Source organism: Prionailurus viverrinus, unplaced genomic scaffold (genome assembly GCF_022837055.1).
Source record: "Prionailurus viverrinus isolate Anna unplaced genomic scaffold, UM_Priviv_1.0 scaffold_61, whole genome shotgun sequence".
In the NCBI taxonomy this organism is placed as follows: Eukaryota; Metazoa; Chordata; class Mammalia; order Carnivora; family Felidae; genus Prionailurus; species Prionailurus viverrinus.
In genome coordinates this window covers 531,911-549,465 of record NW_025927623.1, presented here as the reverse complement: position 1 = coordinate 549,465, position 17,555 = coordinate 531,911, and the positions used below count along the sequence as shown (strand labels likewise).

Genomic DNA, 17,555 nt, shown 5'->3' with positions numbered 1-17,555 from the left:
CCGCTCGGAGCCTGCAGCCTGTTTCAGATTCTGTGTCTCCCTCTCTCTTTGCCCCTCCACTGTTCATGCTCTGTCTCTCTCTGTCTCAAAAATAAATAAACGTTAAAAAAAAAAAGTACTGTTTGCTAGTGGCATTGGCAAAAGTTGTGTGAAGTACTGAGGAGAGATTCTGGGCCTCATGCTCCCCGTTTGCTGCCACTTGGCGGTGGTATGAAGAATAACTTCAGTATAATTTGTATAGGGGACCACTTGTATTGGCATGCCACCTGCCTAAACTATCACATTGTATTGGAACGCCAAATACAGCAACAGTAATCAGGCTAAATGCATACACTTAGAGCTGACTATGTGCCACGTACCCTTCTAAGTTGTTCATGTATTATTTCCTAATTTTATGTTCCCAATATCCCAGTGCGGTAGATACTATTATTATTTATTTTGAGATCACTTTTATAAGGTTATTTGTTTTCAGAGAGAGAGCGAGAGAGAGGGAAATTGTGGGGAAGGGCAGGTAGGGAGAGAGAGAAAGAGGGTAGAGACAGAGTGGGAGGGAGGGAGGGAGGGAGGGTGGGAGGGAGGGGAGAGAGAGAGAGAGAGAGAGAGAGAGAGAGAGAGAAAGAGAGAATGAGAATCCCAAGCAGGCTCCTCGCTGTCCACACAGAGCTCGCTGTGGGGCTCAGTCACGTGACCCTGAGATCACGTCCTGAGCCAAAGTCAAAAGCCAGACACTGAAGCGACTGAGCCACCCAGGTGCCCCAGTAGGTGCTATTATTACCTTCATTTTACAGATGCAGAGACTGAGACACGGAAGTTTTAGGTAGTGTGCTCAAGGTCATACAGCTCATAATGAGCAGAAGTGGGAATTCACACCCAGGCATTCTGGCTCCTACCTAGGTTACTGCTTCTCAAACTGTTCCATGAAATATCTTGTTGTCACTGAAAACAGCATGTTCAGTTTTATAATCACGAGAATAACAGTGTCATTCACATGTGTGTATATGTAAAATCATAGTTGATGTGGTGCTTGGAATATGAAAATAGAAATGTTTGCCCTAAGGGAATTTCCTATATTTCCTCCATTTGACAAGTAAATACATTTGTATGTTTATCAGATCATATATCATATAAAAACATTAAAATTTGGTATTCCAGAGTTTTCTCCTCTTCTTCTCCCTACACCCTCTCTCAGGCTACCTTCATCAGAGAAACCAGAATCTGAAAGCAGAACACTCAATTGACATGGCCCCCACCAGAGGGCACCTGAGCCAGTTTCCAGGGTGCTCTCTATACAGCAATTGGATACCCCTAAACATCTTCCTTGGAATCACTTATGAGCACAAGGATTTTCCAGGAAAACCTTAGTGAAGACTCTGCGACTCGGAAGAACTAAATCGATGTCTAAATTCAATCCAACCTCAGGTCACCAGGCAATAGTGTTTAGTATATTCTGGAACTTAATGCACTGACTCGAAAACTCATTTGAAGGAACAGCCAGGGATTTTCAAGTGCTTAGCCAATTTAGGCTTTTCTAGTGCTCAGAATACTTTCAAGATCAAGGAACAAGACATCGTGTTACTGGTACACCAGACAAAGCAGAACTGAGTTTGCAGTTAGAGCCAAAGGAACACACAGGTTTCTGCAGAATTACGATGGGACTTCAAAGCAGGGGCAAGGTTAGGATTATTTTAGAAATGGTGTCAGATAACTCTCTGAGTTAAAATGAGTGTCCATTGGAAACTAATGCAATGCTGTTACGCTACCTGGAATGAAACTAAAAAAGTTAAACAATGAAATGGGTATCCAGTGTGTGCATCAAGGATTTAAATGCAAGACAATGCAATTACAAAACTAAAGAATTAGTGAATTAAAAAAAACAGTGTTAAGTGGCAAAGTCAAAGAGTGACAGAAACTCGGAAGCAATGGACAAAAAGAGCCTGATTCGACAACAACAACAATTTTTTTTTTAATTACACCAATGCTTAAAAGCTTACAAATCACTGCAAACCCACTTGTAGGGATCTAGGCCAAGGAGAGGATGATGAAGGAGCCTAGATTTGGATCCAAGGATAGTCACGGTGGTTACAATGTAGTTTTATTGGGAGCCGTGGGGAACTGGTTAAAATATTAAGTGGTAAGGGCCAAAGTTTCTGGAGCTCCATGTGCACTTCGTTGGGTGAAGTCACTGGCAGGTTAATCGGGGGATGGTTGGTGGGGGGAGGTTGGGCGGGGCAGGAGAGCAGGCAGAACCACCCACGCCCATCCCCCTGAGACTCAGAGCACCTTTGAAAGCGCCAGGTGCACTACTAGGTAGGCCTCATGTGGGCCTGGATGGAGGCGGTGCCTGAAGGGGCTGGGCCAGCAGGGTTGAACTAGAAATGAGGGTGGGGGCTGGTCGGGGCCAGCCTTGCTGACTGTGGGAGCGTCCCGCGAGGAGGCCAGGCTAGTCCTACTGCCCCTCGGTGACGGCGGTGAGGTACAGGTACAGGGCCAGTCCCGGGAAAGGCTGGCCCTTTCAGAGAGGAGCTTTGCCCCTCTGACCCCGCGGACGTCAGTGCTCAGGCGCTGCGGGGCTGGAAGAGGAACCCTAGGCTACAGGGCATGAAAGAAGGCAACTAAAACCCCACAGATCAGACTAATGCTTCAGGAGGCAGGAACGAAGGTGAGTTGTGTCAGCGGAGTCGGGTGGGTGACCCGTTCGGGTGGCGGTAGCCCTGGGTGTATGTGCCTGTGGGTGTGGGGTGTGTGTGTGTGTGTGTGTGTGTGTGTGTGCGCGCGTGCGCGCGCGCAGGCGCACCATGGGGGTAGGCGGTAGGTGTGAACTCCATGCACACCGGACTCCTACAAGCAAGCAGGGTAACCCACAGTGACCTGTGACTTGGTGTGGGGGGAAAGAATCCTAGTCAATAATTTTCTGCACATCTCCAAGAATGTCTTACCAGGTTCCCTGTTACCACAGGATCCTCCTCTGACAACTTGGCAGTTAGCGGTGTTTGGGGCGTGATTGGAAAACACGTGTAGTTAGCAACCTGAAGCCTTCTTCAAAGTCCTGGTTTGTAAAAGGTGACCAGACAACTACCTAGAGAAGTCGAACATAACTGTGCCCCCTTCCAGGGTCTGTCCCCTTCTGGGCAGCAATGTCAGGTCGGGCCAGGACCCGAGCCCGAGGCCGCGGGCAAGGTCGGGCGCCCTCTCAACGCGCCCCGCTGCAGGGAGCCGCCGCACCTCCCCCGCCTGGAGCCTCCACAGCCTGTTCAGTCTCCTTGGTGCAAAAGATGCTTTATCTTCTTCTCCTACTACTTCCTTCTCATGCGTTTTCTCATCTGCGAATAGACTTCCCTTCCACCCGAGTGGATGGAAAGGTTTCTAAAGAGCTTGGCCGTAGCCAATGACCCCTCTTGGAAAGTGACTTCAAAACAGGCAGCTAACACCCCACAGACATCTCTGAGCTCCTGATTCTCCCTCCCAGACTTGTCGTTTGAAGAAGCTCCATTCTTCCATGTGCTCAGGCGAAAGTCTTTGCATCCGCCCTAGATTCCTGTCGCGAGCCCAAACTTTTCCTGCACACCAGCATCCAGGAAACACTGTCGTCTCCCAATTTTCCAAAAGGTATCTGGCATCTGACAATGTGTCACCACCTCTGTTCCTACCCTCTGGCCCAAGCCACCAGCATCCCTTGCTGCACCTGGCAAGTGGTCTCCAAACTAGTCTTGCTTCCACCCTGGGTTTCCTTCTGCCTGTTTCCCAGCACACAGAACCATATAAATCGGTCCATGCAGTTCCTCTGCCCGACATCCTGTAAAGGTTCCCATTTTCCCAGTCAGAGGCGCATTCTTTGAGATGGCTTCCCTCCTGGGGTGCACCGGTGGCTCATTCCATTAAGCCCTGACTTCAGCTCAAGTCACGATCTCACGGTTTGTAGGTTTGAGCCCCAAGTGTGACGGTGCAGAGCCCGCTTTGGATCCTCTGTCTTTCTCTCTCTCTCTCTCTCTCTCTCCCCCTCTCCCTCCCCCTCTCCCTCTCCCTCCCCCTCTCCCTCTCCCCCTCCCCTGCTTGTTCTCTCTCCCTCCCTCCCTCTCTCTCTCTCTCAGAAATAAACATTGAAAAAAATGGCCTCTCTCCCACTACCTTTCTGACCTAAGCTTCTCTACCTCGTGCTCACCTTGCAGCAGTCACATCGGCCACCTTGTTCTTTCTTGCACGTTTCTACATTAGAAGATTTGCTCTTTCCTCTACCTGTGGCTCGTATAACCTTGTAACTCAGTCTCCTCTTTCTGGTCTTTGATTCAGCGGCAACTTCTCCCTGAGGGTCTGCTTTGTCCCCCATGAATTCAACAAGCCCCCTCACATCCCACCTTCTGGTAATACCCAGTTTTCTGTACTTTGCTTGGTTCTACATTCATATGTCTGTTTGCCATTTACATGTCTCTTTGGAGAGATGCCGATTCAGGTCCTTTCCCCATTAACAAAAAATGGGTTATTAGGTTTTTTGGCTATTGAGTAACAGGAGTTCCTTATATTTTTTTAATTAACCCCTTATACATGGTTTGCAAATACTTTCTCCCATTCCGTAAGTTGCCTTTCATTCTGTTGATTGATTCATTTGCTGTGCAGAAAGTTTTTAGGTTGAATTCCCACTTGTCTATTTTGCTCCTGTTTCCTCTGCTTTTGGTATCCTCTGTTGTAGATACTTTTATAATAAACTGAGACAAAATCCAGACCCCTAAGACGACATGATAAACATGAATATACAATATTAAGACACCTATTTTTATCATGTATGTTACATCTCAGGGGTTTTTAATATTTTATGTAAGTACACCGTATGTAGCAAGTACTAGTGAATGATGCTTGGTGTTTTCTTTCACTGAAGTTTGAATATGATAAATTTGATTGCTGGGTGTGTCAGGAATTAGTTGAGAGTTTGATAAAAATCATTTAAAAACTTATGTGTAAAATGAAATGATTTTCTATTATGGAAATTCAGACTGTGTTTGTTTAAGAGCATCATAAGCTAGGGATAATAGCTTCCAGAAGTAACATTTTGAAGAAAACCAGTTTGTGCAACCCAAGGCATGGACTGTATTACCCATTTACGGAGGTTTCTTTCACAATCTGTGAAAGGTTGCCTTGCACTGTGCTCAAATAGTCACCTTGTAAAATAGTTCAATTAGATGAATATTACAGTGTGATAAAAATAACATGAGAGCCTTTCCCAGTTGCTGTTAAAAAAAATCGATCAGTTGTTTTAAAAAAAAAACATGAAACTGGCTTTTGATAATTTTTTTTTCAGTTTGTTGATGTAGAGAGACCGAGAGAGCAAGAGCAGGGGAGGGGCAGAGAGAGAATCCCAAGCAGACTCCATGCTGTCAGCACAGAGCTCTGATGCAGGGCTCGAATTCAGGAACTGTGAAATAATGACCTGAGCTGCAACCAAGAGTCCTCAGCTTCATCCACTGAGGCCACTCAAACACCTCTCATGCATTTTTTTTGAAAGGACTGTTTATTTAGTCAGCATTTTCTGATGCCCACTAGAGGGCACTCTGGTACCAGGTGATTAGCCTATAAAGAAGGTAGAGAAAGGACAAAGTTTCTGATTAGAAGAAGCTTGCCCTCTGAACAAATACCGGATGAAAGGAGGCAAACGCCATAGCAGCAATGAATGTGGTGCTCGGGTAGCCGCTGACACGGAATGGGGTCTTGTTGAGAAAGGCTTCTGGGTAACATTCACCTTCTCTGGTGATCCATTACCGAACTACTGTTGTTTGGATCCTTTGACAACCCTCTTTTCTACCTCCAACCACCTCAACTTAAGTTGTACTTAACATTGTCCTTTGTTTACGTTTCCATTTGTTTTTTATCCTATAAAATTCATGGTTTTTGCATTTGTTTCTGTGCAGAGGAACTTCAGCGGGGGGCTGGATTGCAGGCACTGTCGCTGAAGGGGAAAAGGGTTCTTGGAGCCATTTTTCAAGACCAGGTGGTGAATACCCGACAGTACTTGGAACATGTGAAAGACTCCACAACAGGTGTGGTGGCCTTTAACAACCTAGCGTTAGGGAATTGTTCGTGTTGATCTTGTTCTGAGGTTCCTTTGTGTTTGAGAATCTTAGAGCTTCACCCCATCACTGTGAGTAGAGGTACCTTCCCACCCTCTCATGTTGTAATAACCTCCACCTTTGCAGAAATAGAGACCTATTTTAGGGACCTGGATGTACTTGCCAGTTTTCTTTTCCTTTTATAGCAACTAAAATCAAATGACCCAGTTCTTTGGTTGTGCTGAGCCTTTTTTTTTTTTTTTGAATGCTAAACACTATTACAAACAGTGGCTCCCCACTCGCCCTCCCCTTTTGGAAGCTTTGTGTTACAAGAGGTTTTCTTTTGATCTCTTGTTACTGTTAATTTAATATTTTAATCTCCTGTTTTAACTCTAAATGTATGTTTGTGTGAGGATTCCTCTAAAAGGCCGGTACATAGTCTGGGCATCAGGTGTGTATAAGTGTACGTTACTTGTTCATGTCTTGGTTTGACCTAACTTAAGCTCTCAAGATTGTGGTGTCTCCATTGTTTTGGGAGCGATTGGTCAACTTGTTTCATTATTGACATGTGCCTCGGTTTTTGCAGGAATGCAAGGTAGAGTGGTGAAGCTATTCACCAACCATTTCCGAGTGACCTCTCGCCCTCAACTCCTCACGTATAAGTACAACATTGATTATATGCCAGAGGTTGAAGATGGAAAAGTTCGTACAGATTTGCTCTGCCAGCATAAACATGTAATTGGAGAGTGTCCCACATTAGATGGGAACTCTTTATTACTGCCTCATAAACTACAAAAGCAGGGTAAGTAATGTGATTGGACATCTTCTTTAAGTTTATTGACTTATTTTGAGAGAGAGAAAGCACATGTAGGGGAGGAGCAGAGAGCAAGGGCGAGAGAATCCCAAGCAGGCTCTGCACTGATTGTGCAGGGCCACAGGGCTTGAACCCACAAACCACAAGATCATGACCTGTGCTGAAGTCAAGAGTTGGGCACTTAACCAACTGAGCCATGCAGGCACTCCTGTTAGTGGACATTTTCTTGACCTTTGTTCTTTCTTTCTCTCACATTCTCCCTGTATTATAGCAAATATACCTTTTTCATACAATGGTTCATGGACACCTCTCGATCTCTTGCCCATAGGATTTGTAACAAAACCCACATGCCGTGTTTGGCTATCACTGATGTTCCCTCATGCCTCATTTTTGTGGTTAAAATGAATTTAAGAACAAAATATATATTTTTTACCTTTCCAATGGCAAATAGGGCTCAAATGCTAACGAAGTATTGAAAAAGTTTTTATTTCTTGTTCCAAATCTTCACACACACACACACGCATACACACACAGAACTGGAAGGACTTAATATTCCATTTCTTTTCCTTAATTTAATATTTTTGAGAGTGAGCAATTGGGGGAGGGGCAGAGAGAAAGAATCTTAAGCAGGTTTGACACAGCACAGAGCCTGAAGTGGGGCTCAAACCCCTGAACCGTGAGATCATAACCTGAGCTGAAATCAAGAGTCAGAGGCTTAACTGACTGAGCCACCCAGCCGACCCTCTTCAATAAACTTTAAAAACTATTTTTTTAAACGTTTATTTTTGAGAGAGAGAGAGAGAGAGAGAGAGAGAGAGAGAGAGAGAGAGAGAGAGGCAGAGTGTGAGCAGGGGAGGGGCAGAGAGAGAGGGAGACACAGAATCTGAAGCTGGCGCCAGGCTCTGAGCTGTCAGCACAAAGCCCGATATAGGGCTAGAGCCCATAAAATGTGAGATCATGATCGGAGCTGAAGTCAGACATTTCACCGACTGAGCCACCCAGACACCCCACTTCAATAAACTCCTGTATTTAGTTAGCAAGTGCATAATTTACAGGAGCTTAAGTTAAAAAAAAATCATTGTAAATATTCAACTCGGACCCTCATTTGGGTCTCCTAAATCGTATATTCTACCTGCCTGTGTCTCTGGGGGTTAAGATTGCTCCTGCCAGACACCCAAGTGACCTGTTGATTTGTGGTCCAGTAATGAGCGTCCTCTCCTTGGAAGGAGCACTAGACCTTTTTGTTGTTTCTTTACCTCAGAAAACAGAACTGGTCAGCCGGTGGGGCAACAAGATTGTGAAGGTCATCACTGAATTCTTCAGTGACTCAAACCCACCTCACTGGACTGCTTATGTTATTACAACACTCTCTCTAGCAAGTGTGTTTGTGAGATTTCATTTGCTTGAGATTTGGTTGTATGTTAGTGTGTCAGTGGCACTGTACATAGCTGTTTGGTCCTAGAATTTGTGTTCTCGAGGTCTCCTCATGTTCTGGGAGGGCAAGCGATCTTTGAGATGCATCGGCACTGGAACCTCACCTAGATGTGCTTGAGTTCTGTGGCTTATTGTTGACATTGTTCTTCCTGCCTACCCCCACATCCCATGCCTGCTCCCTGTCGAGGGAGGGGCAGATGTCAACTGTGCACAGCGATGCCTCTTTCTCCTGGAGTAAATGTGCATTTGTTTTCTTTTCTTAATGTTGTTTTTATTTTTGTAAGAGAGAGAGAAAGAGCACAAGCAGGGGAGGGGCAGAGAGAGGGAGACACAAAATCTGAAGCAGGATCCAGGCTCCGAGCTGTCAGCACAGAGCCCAGTGCGGGGCTTGAGCCCTCAGTGCAAGATCATGCCCTGAGCCAAAGTCTGGCGCAGGCACCCCTACATTTGTTTGGTGGTCTACACTTACGGTGATGCACAAATAGTGAAAACGAAAATTAGAGGCACGTAGTCTGCAAAAGAGGTTTCAGTTCATTTCTGGGGATGAAGGACCTTCTGATGACCTTCCCATGACCCTTTGTTGTAGATTATGTAAAGGAGGGAAAAATGGAGGTTCAAGGGGCCTTAATATCTACCTTACAATGTCATTTCCTTGTTGTATCAGGCACTTCCCGTTAATCGTTTGTAAAACAAAGTCACTGATCGATTTCTTCGCCCCAGTGTATCTCCGTGTTTGTTAGTAAATCTTAATAATATTCACTGCGGTTGGCACGAAATCCATTCTTCCAATTTCTAGAATTTTGAAGATGATGGATTTGAAGCAAGTTGGTCGCAACTATTACAACGAGAATGAGGCCACGGAGTTCCTCAATCGTAAGTACACAGTGGAAAGCCTCACATTCTACAGACCTGACCATAGAAGCATTTGAGAAAGTGACTCTCATTTGAAGCAGTAGGATTTATAAGTGATGGTCTTTTCAGTGGTACCCACTGGCCATGAACGATTCAGTTAGAATTTCATGTGAATTTGAAACGAAGTGAAAAGATTCACTCTTACAGTCCTAGAATGATAAGCATAAACCTTGAGGTATTCGGTAGTTATATAAACCTCATAAGAAGTCTAAATCTTCTCAAATTTGGATAATAAATTTTTCTTACTTTCAATCATAGTAATTATAGCTACATGTATGTATGTATGTATGTATGTATGTATATATATTGTGTATATGTTTATACTTTATACACCTATATCCTATATATTCTCACATACATACATACATACGCATGTGTGTGGCTATAGGTGTGTGAGCCTGTGGGTGGTAACAATATGGTTTAACAAAGAGAGTGTAAGAGTTATAACTAGCCCATCAGGTAAATCTCTATTGGAAAGGTCCTTCAAAAGATCAGTTCTTACTAGAAATAAGAAATTGAAACTGCTTGACTCCTAAGCACCAATTTTAGACCCCAAGTTCCAACCCTGGGACGCTTGCTTCCTTGTTCAGAGCTTGGACTTTGACCCTTACATCTAATGTCTTCTGTTTGCAGGCTGGTAATCTGGCCTGGATATAGTGCTTCTATTCTTGAGTATGAAACCAGCATTACCCTCTGTGCTGATGTGAACCACAAACTGCTCCGAATGCAAACTGCTTGATCTAATAATGCATGGTGATAACAAATCCCAAAGGAAAGATGCTATGGAAATTTTAAAGAATTAGTTGGATCAATTGTTTTTACATCTGTGTTCATTAACTTTTTTAATGTTTATTCTTTTTTTTGAGAGAAGCAGAGAGAGTGTGGGGGAGGGGCAGAGAGAGAGACAGAGACAGAGACAGAGAGGGAGACACAGAATCTGAAGCAGGCTCCAGGCTCTGCACTGTCAGCACAGAGTCTGATGTGGGGCTCGGACCCACGAACCATGAGATCATGACCTGAGCTGAAGTCGGACACTTGACCAACTGCGCCACACAGGTGTCCTGTGAGTCTGCTTTTTACAAACCTATCCAATCTCTTTGAGAACCTTTTCCCCCCATAAGAGATGGTCCTACAGTTTTCGAATCAATAAACATAAAGGTCAGAGGCAGAAATAGCATGGGAATGGTGAGAATCCATCCACGCTTTCCTCATCTGGCTCTACAGCATGAGAGAGAGATAAGATTCAGTTGTAGATTTTGCTGCTCTTGTGATTCCTGATGTTGATCCAGTCACCTGCTCTGAACCTGCTCTCACATGTAACAGAATATGCTCCTTCCAAATTTCATTTCTCTTGCTTTGTGTCTAACTATTTTTAAAAATCAGGGCTTAATTATCATCCATTCGCAAATGTCCACTTGACGGAAGTGTTTTACTTTTAATCTTCTTCTAGACCAGACATTTTAAGCTGAAGAGCGTGGATGTAAAGCTGCTTGGCCAGCATCATCTTAGGAGTCCTCGACTTTATTCTTGCTTCCCAATTTCAAAATTTACGACAAAGCTCTCGGAATCAGGACAGTGGGATACTGGTATGACGATAGACCTAAAAATCAATGGAATAGAATTGGGAATTCTGGAGTTAACCCTCACATTTATAGGCCATTGATTTTCAAGACTTTCAAGACTGCTTTCTTGGGGAAGGAATACTCGTTTCCTCAAATATTGCTGGGACCACTGGATATCCACCTGGCCATTCCTCACAGAAGATACAAAATTAACTCCAATTTATCCCCCAAATTAACTAAAAATAGACCTAAAGGTAAGCGTTAAAACTCTATAAAATTCCTAGAAGGAAATCTAGGAGTAAATTTTCTTGACTTTGGCTTAGAGAAAACCTTATAAAATAAAATGCCAACAGAGAAGGGATGACAGAAGGAAAACATAAATTGGACTTCACCAAATTGAAAACTTTCTTTCTTTGAAGTAAAAAAAAAAGGGGGGGGGGCGCCTGGGTGGCTCAGTCGGTTAAGCGTCCGACTCAACTCAGGTCACGATGTCGCAGTCCGCGTCGGGCTCTGGGCTGATGGCTAGGAGCCTGGAGCCTGCTTCAGATTCTGTGTCTTCCTCTCTCTCTGCCCCTCCCCTGTTCATGCTCTGTCTCTCTCTGTCTCAACAATAAATAAACGTTACAAAAAATTTAAAGTTAAGAAAAAGAAAGAAAAAAAAAAAGGAACAGAATGAGAGAACGTTTGAAATCACATATCTCCGGAACAACTTGCTTCTCCATATGTAAGAAATGTTTACAAGTCAATAATGAAAAGAGAACCTAACTTTCACTTATTTCTTTAACCCAACTTTCAAAAAATGGGCAAAGGATCTGAATAGACAGGCTTCCAAAGAAAATATACAAATGGCCAATAATCACATGAAAAGATACTCAATATTATTGGCCATCAGGGAAATGCAAAGTCAAACCACAGTGAAATACCCCTTCATAGTATGATGGCTAAATTTGAAAAGGCAGAGATTAAGTGTTAGCAAGGATGTGAAAAAGTTGGAACCACCCGTCAAATACTGCTGGTAGAAGTAAAAATGGTGTGGTCTCTTTGGAAAACAGGATGGCCCTTCTCAATATGCTAAATATAGTGTCACCATATGAGTCAGCAATTTATTCCTAGTTTTATACCCAAGAGAAATGAACACCAATGCCTACCAGAATTGATACATGAATGTCCATGATCTCATTTTTCGTAATAGCTCAAAGGTGTTAACAACTCAAATGTTCATCAGCTGACAAAGGGAAATAAAAATGTATATCCATAAAATAGTGTGTCATTTGGCAACAAAAAGGAATGAAATACCAATCATGCTACAGCATAGATAAACCTTGAAAAGTAGTACACGAAGTGGAAGAAGGCTGTCAGGAAAGGTCACATACTGTATCATTCAATTCATGTGAAATAGGGTGGGTAGGCAAATGTATAGGATTTACAACTCTGTGAATATATTGAAACCATTGGATTGTAGCCTTACATAGGTGAATTATATGTCATATGAATTTACTAAAGTGGATATATCCTGAAATTTCTTGTAGGATTTAAAGCTTCTCACTTCTTACATGATCCCATGCCATAAATATGTTGGGAATAATACTAGGTGTTGTGACCATTCCACAGGTATAACAATAGAACCTATCGAGTGGATACTATTAATTGGGAGGAGACTCCCAGAAGTACGTTTAAGAAATCAGGTGGTGAGGAAATCACCTTTGTAGACTACCAGAAGGAGGTAGGAAATCTCCTGTCTTTCAATGTATTTAAATCTCATTTTGTTCTTATTATGTAGTCAAATATACGTCTCATAAAAATACATGTGCAATATAGAGTCCTGTATGTTAGATTCTAATAATATAACGTCATCTATTAACCTATAACATATATATAATCTATTATAAAATTTCTCCGTAGTGGTAGTGTAACTTGACAGATCTATTATCCATGCATTCGAGTGCCTCATATATAGGGTAATGTCACATGATTAGAATGGCTCCAATATGGCCTCTCCCGTGGGCCTAAGAGGAGGCTATGGTAGTTTGAAACATGTTGATGGAACATTGGGTAGAAAATATGGCAAGACTTCATATGTGAACACTTTCCTTATATAGAAGTTTGAGCCCTATAGAATTTGGTTTGAAAAGAAGAAACAAATGACTAATTACCACCTGGAACCATGCCAGCTGTGTGTGGAATCGCAGAACTCATGGATTCCTCAATCTCTGTTCAGAAAAACCTAAGTAAACTTAGCTTGGTGCACAAAGATACGCTAGTTGACGAGATTAGTTTTCTAGCTTTGGCAGATGAGAGAAAGGAATTACAGATATCTGTAGCAAATGGAAAGAACTTATAAATATTTTTTAAAAAAACAGCTTGTATTTTTATACTGGAATCCAAACCATGGCTACTTGGAACCACTAAGGCTACACAGCCTTCTGGCATCCCTTCAAGGGGATGGTGCTATTACATTATCCTCACTTGTGCTTCATACTTAGTTCTTGTTCATTCAGTCCAAAAAAGCACTTAATGAGTGCCCATTACACATCTTGGGTATACATTGGTAAGACTACTGAGTTGTCTGTTCTTAAGGAACTTGCATCCTTACAGCAGGAAGAGATACGGCAGACAAGACTGTTCTAAGGGTTATGAGGGATATATCCACATAATGAACACTGAGAGGTATTATGGACGGTGTCTGGTGGTTCAGGGTAGGTGGTCATGGAAAGCTCTGAGAAGCTGGTATGTGAAGGTCTGAAAGGAGCAAGCTGTGTGCAAATGAGGGAGAAGAGAAAAGACCCCACTTTCCAGATGGGCGAGATGTATCCAGATCCCAAACAAGGCTAGATTATTCTGTGAAGAAGTGCACATGGTTGCGGGGAGGACATCCTTGGGTTGTAGGGTATGAAATCAGAGGATGAAGTGGGGGCCACGTTGTATAAAGTTCTGTCCACTGAGACAAATGAGATATTGTCAGATGTTATACAGATGGATGAAGTGATACGTTTTATTTTACAGATATGTGTCTAATTACAAGGAACGGGCTGTATGTGGGTAAAAAGGGAGGCAGAGACATCAGTGAGGAGGTGGCTAAGTCACTTTAGGTCAATGATAATGGTGACCAGGATTAGGGTGGGAGAGGTAGGAAGTGAGTGGATGCCCAGAGTTATTTACTACAATGGGGGAGTCGGTGTGAGAAGATTAGGGACTTTGGGGTTGACTTAGGCTCTGATGGAGGTGGTAGATGGAGATACCAGGCTGATATTTGCTTGTTCATTCTCCAAATTGACCTCAAATGTCCTTGACTGAGAAGAACCGTGCTGGGTATCCAGAGTACATCCGCCCCACCCCCACACCAACCTGCAACCTCAGGCCTCTGTGGGGTCCCCCTGTTCTGTTGTGCTCTTGCATTTCATAGCGTCTATCCCAATTCGGAATTCTGTATTTGAGTGGTTATTTTATGAATCTCTCCCCTCTCTGTAGACAGAGTTCTACCAGGGCATGACAATGTTGGTTTTGCTCCTTGTAAATACCTCTTCTGTCTGATACCATGACTAGCACATAGAAGTTCAAATATATATAGGTTGTAGTAAATTCACACATGCTGGCATCACAGAGCAGTGGGTTTGGGGATAATTAGACGATTTGTCACATGAAGACAAACTACCTTCTTGGCACGAGTTGATAGGCAGGAGCCTTGGATGTAAAAGAAACCTAAGACTGTGGTTTCAGCAGGTTTAATTGAGGAAAAAAAACAGATGGGCTGAAATATTTGAAACGATTTGGGTCGTCTTGGGATGCCCTGGTGGGAACTCAGTCTAATGACAGATGGCAATTTAGTTGCCCTGTTGTCATGATCTCTAGAAAAATCCTGGAATCGATCGATGAGCCCTTAGAAGGAAAGTACCATCCTGGCCTTTAAAAAAGGTTTCATAATGCTGCAAAGAAGGACCACAGAACTCCTGTTTAGATGCAGAAGTTGATGTTGGAGGAGGAGATCCTTCTAGGATGTTGCATGGCAGCTATGGGAAATAAGAAGCGTGTTTCCCAAAGTTTTTGACAGGAAGAATAGCTCGTCCAAAGGTTTTGATAGATGAGGCCCTAAAAGGATGCCATGATTCTACACACATGTAGACACCTGCACAAGCTTGGGCCTGAAGACTCTAGAACCAGGAAAATGGGGGTGAATCCCAGCTGTCTTTCAAATAAGTAAAGACTACTCTATGTGTGAAAAAAACCCCACGTATAGTCTGCAATGAGATCATACGAATTAAAACTAATAGTTCAGCTTAAGAGAAAAAGAGCCATGAACACTGGATGTGAAGTTTTGTCGCGGGTAGGAACTCCTTTGAAGTTCTCGGGATGTTTAGCAGGCAAATAATACCAGAATTCATGTGGCTAAATTCCTACTGATGAGGACCTTGCTGATCGGCATGGAAGGATCTATGAAGAACCATTGCTGTGTGTTGGAGAGTAAAGGCAGTTTGTGGCACGGAAATTGCAGCCCAGGAGTAGGAAGTCTTGGCAAATATCTCTTCCTCCTGGAAGCAGGGACTGAGAGTTTAGGAGAAATGATGCGGGAGGCATGTTGGGAATAGATGTGGAATTGCAACTCTAAAAAGTTGACTGGGTTTGTTGCCCACCCCTTCGTCTGGGAATCCTCTTGAAAGTTCTCAAGTATGTTTGAGGAATCTTTAAGACAGTGCTGTAGTGAGAAATACAGATCCTAAGAGTCTGTCATACGTTTACTTATAGGTAGTGAAAGGATCGTACAATGACCCCCAATATAATGTCTGTGAGAATCCCGCTCTCCTTGGCTACGTGTGTTGACCGAAAAAAAGAGGCCATCTGCGGGACGTCTATCTAAGAGAATATTAAGAGTATCTTTAATGCGTTCTTAAACTTGAGGAAACCGTATCACCAGCACACCCCCAGGCCTCTGTTGGTGACCCCAAAATGCACTTCTGTACATATTTATGTGACTTTGCTGAGGCTTCACTGATAGTACATCAGTGTTCTTTCTTGTTTCTGTTGAGCAGCAACAGGGTCTAGTGGTCACTGACCTAACTCAGCCACTTTTGGTCAGCAAAGGCAAATGGAAAAAGAGCCAACAGGACACGCCCCATGAGCCTATAATGCTGGTTCCTGAGCTATGCTACCTGACAGGTACTACAGATTTATGCAGTCTTCAGAGAAGTCCACCCCTTGTGAGCCCCAGGTGTTAGGATGTAGAAGTACCGGCTTTTCATAATACTCCATATGGCCCAGAGCTGCCTTCTCTCTGCTGGTTCTTCCTCTTGCAGGTGCAGTGGTCAAGGCTTCTCTCGTTTACACGAGAGAGTTTACACTATTCTTGCTTCTTTAGCTATATCTTTTCTAAACTTTTTTTTTGTAAAGGTCTAACAGATGAAATGCATAAAGACTACAGAGTGAAGAGAGACATGGCTATGCATACAACGTTGGATCCAGAAAAAAAGGCAGCATGAGTTACGAAGATTCATGACTATTGTACAAAAGTAAGTGTTATTTTTCTGTGTTTGTGTGTGTGTGTGTGTGTGTGTGTGTGTGTCCTGAAGCGGAGACTGCGTAGAACCCCTGGCATCTCAGATGCTCCAACTAAAATGTGACAGTTGGGACGAAAACGATATCTTGGAGGAAACAACTCTGTTTTTTTCTGTCAGTGCAAAGTTAGGGGAAGTCTGGAGGGGGAGAATGATATAGAAAGATCCTAAGACCCTAGGCAAATGTCAGAGCGAAGACATCATGATTTCAGGGTACCATGTCAGCACAGAGGACGATAGAAGACATCGTTAGATTAGAGGAGAATTTTATTTTATTTTATTTTATTATTATTTTTTTAAATTTTGTTTTCAACGTTTTTTATTTATTTTTGGGACAGAGAGAGACAGAGCATGAACTGGGGAGGGGCAGAGAGAGAGGGAGACACAGAATCAGAAACAGGCTCCAGGCTCCGAGCCATCAGCCCAGAGCCCGACGCGGGGCTCGAACTCCCGGACCGCGAGATCGTGACCTGGCTGAAGTCGGACGCTTAACCGACTGCGCCACCCAGGCGCCCCTAGAGGAGAATTTTATAAGTGGATCATTGCCTCTGCTTATTTCATTTGGATTGATTTGTGGAAATTTTAACTTTCAGAAATAAGAGTGCACAAAAGGAACTCCCAACTTTGGGATTTGAAATTTGACCCCAACTTCGTGTCCTTCTCAGGAAGAATTATGAAAGAAGTAAGAATTCTTCAAAGAAGCAGAGCGGTAAGACCATTTCAAAGTGGCCATGTTTCTTTATCTCTCTTTTTCTCAGCTTCTTCTTTTTCCATAATTTTATCTTCTAATTCACCTATTCTCTCCTCTGCCTCTTCAGTCCGAGCTGTAGTCACCTCCATTTTATTTTGCAGCTCACTTATAGCATTTTTTAGCTCCTCCTGACTGTTTCTTAGTCCCTTGATCTCTGTAGTAATAGATTCTCTGCTGGCCTCTATACTTTTGTCAAGCCCAGCAATTAATTTTATGGCTATTATTTTGCATTCATTTTCTGCTCTATTGCTTACATCGTGTTTGATCAGTTCGTAAGCTGTCGCTACTTCCTGGAGTTTCTTTTGAGGAGAATTCCTCCGTTTCGTCATTTTGGATAGTCCCTGGAGTGGCGCGGAACTGCAGGGCTCTTCCTCTGTGCTGTCTGGAGTAACTTGAGTTGGTGGGCGGGGCCGCAGTCAGACCTGATGTCTGCCCCCAGCCCACCGCTGAGGCCACAGTCAGACTGGCCTGTACCTTATCTCCCCCTCTCCCAGGAGCAGG

At 43.4% G+C, this 17,555-nt stretch overlaps 1 long non-coding RNA gene across 2 annotated transcripts; it reads left to right on the top strand.

The window, feature by feature from the left end:
• The first annotated feature begins 10,880 nt into the window (after positions 1–10,880).
• On the top strand, positions 10,881–16,196 carry LOC125159773 (uncharacterized). Of its 2 annotated transcripts, none has more exons than XR_007149903.1 (3): positions 10,881–11,011; positions 12,369–12,480; positions 16,140–16,196. It is a non-coding gene; the product is annotated as an uncharacterized LOC125159773 (long non-coding RNA). The 2 variants fall into 2 exon arrangements; XR_007149904.1 differs by lacking the exon at positions 16,140–16,196 and adding an exon at positions 14,607–14,657.
• The last annotated feature ends 1,359 nt before the right edge of the window (positions 16,197–17,555 follow it).